General features: G+C 62.5%; 1 pseudogene; it reads right to left on the reverse strand.

Annotated features, from left to right (window-relative positions):
• Window positions 1–492: 492 nt before the first annotated feature.
• On the reverse strand, window positions 493–1,322 carry LOC136526340 (U-box domain-containing protein 26-like; annotated as a pseudogene).
• Between the last annotated feature and the right edge of the window lie 404 nt (window positions 1,323–1,726).

The raw sequence follows: 1,726 nt of genomic DNA on the forward strand, positions 1-1,726 counted from the left end.
CCCCTACTTTCTGCAGTTTAAATTATAGTTGTGCATTAAGTTTAAGGAGTTGAATGAAACCCACTTGCATATATATATATATATCCTATGAGTCTTACTAGTATGATAGGATCATGTAGAATGCTATGCTATAGGACTCCGGTAGAAGTCGAGTGATGGCTGTCACTCGCGAGAGATATGAAATATATTATTGGATTATTATCACTTAGAATATATAAATGGTGGAAAGGAAAAGGGGAAATTGGCTGGCGGACACCCACAGTGGTGGTCGTTTGCTGGCGGACACCCAAAGTGGAGTTGTATGCTAGAAGACACTCTGGTTTGTTGTAATTATGCCAGAGGACACCGCGGGCCGGTTTCCACCGGTTGAGGAGAGAGAAAAATTCAGTTTGGACATCCGGTGCCCCTGAGACACGTTTGGGTCTGGTTGGACCAGCTAATAACCAACTCGAGCCTGGTCTAGTTAACCGACCCCACCCTCTGCCGGCTCATCTAGGAGTGGTGCGTGGCGCACCGGTCCATGGGTGTGGAGCGCATCCTGACGCCGAAGCAGCCCGTGGACCCAGACATGGCGCACACCAGCTTTAGCAGGTGCTGCGCCTTGCGCTTGGTGTGCTCTGAGCACCCACCCTACACCAACATCAGCAGCTAGCTCATGGTGCACGCCCGGACCGCCTCCACCTGCAGCGCCTCGCACCCACCCACCACGGCCACCAGTGCGCCCGCCGCATGCTCCGCGCGCGCGCCCGGACATGGCGCGCACCAGCGCCACCACGGCCGTGGCCCCACCCCCGGCCCCTGCGACCACGGCGTCGCGCCCATCCTCGGTGCGGCACAGGCGCTCCACGGTCGCCAGCGCGCGCTCGGGCTCCCCGGGGCCGCCCTCCGCCACGCGCCGCGCCAGCGCTGACGCGACGCCCGCCGCCACGGCGTGTGGGCGGTTCTCCTTGGCCAGGCACAATGCGAACAGGGCTTGGATCCCGACACGCACGGCATGAGCATTGGCCTTCTCCTCCACCAGCACCACCAGGCCGTCCATGACGCCATCGGCGGCGCCCAGCACGGCGCGGGCCTCCGTGCTCGATGCCGACGCCATGGCCTCCGCCATGGCGCCTGCGTTCACCCTTGCCTCCAACGAGATGTCGGCGCCGCCGCCGAGGACCTTGCCGAGCCTAGCCACCCTCTCCTCCCTCCCGACCACCTCCGCGGCCTCCACTCTCTCCCTCTAAGAGTGGGCCCCACTCGTTATCTTCTTCCTTCTTCCTCCTAGTGCAGCCGAGCCAGGGCAGGGGCTAGACAAGGCCGGCGAGCAGCTGCGCCATGGCAGGGGTAGAGGTGGCGGCGGAGCTCTCGCGCTCGCACGTCTGTCCTGAGCAGAGGCCCGCGAGTTGGGAGCAGGGAGGGAGGAAGGCCCCGCTAGATCTAGCTATGGAGGAGCTCGTCGTGGGTCCGCGTGACTAAGGAGCCCAACGGTCTGGTGCTGCTCGCCATCGTCGTAGGAGCTCGTTGAGGTCATGTCCGCGTGACCCTACGACTGGAGGTAGAGGTCCGAGCATGGGGAAGTGCGGCGGCCGACCTGCTCGGCTTGCCATGGTGGCGGTGGAGGGGGATCCTGCTCGGCGGTGGACGACCTAGGCGGGTCAGCGAGCAGCCGCGCGTGTGGAAATGGCAGAAGCTTCTCTCCGGGCAGAGCTCACGCACGATGGTGTTGGGCAAAAGCTAGGGA

The sequence above is a fragment of the Miscanthus floridulus genome, chromosome 19 (genome assembly GCF_019320115.1).
Source record: "Miscanthus floridulus cultivar M001 chromosome 19, ASM1932011v1, whole genome shotgun sequence".
Lineage (NCBI taxonomy): Eukaryota > Viridiplantae > Streptophyta > Magnoliopsida > Poales > Poaceae > Miscanthus > Miscanthus floridulus.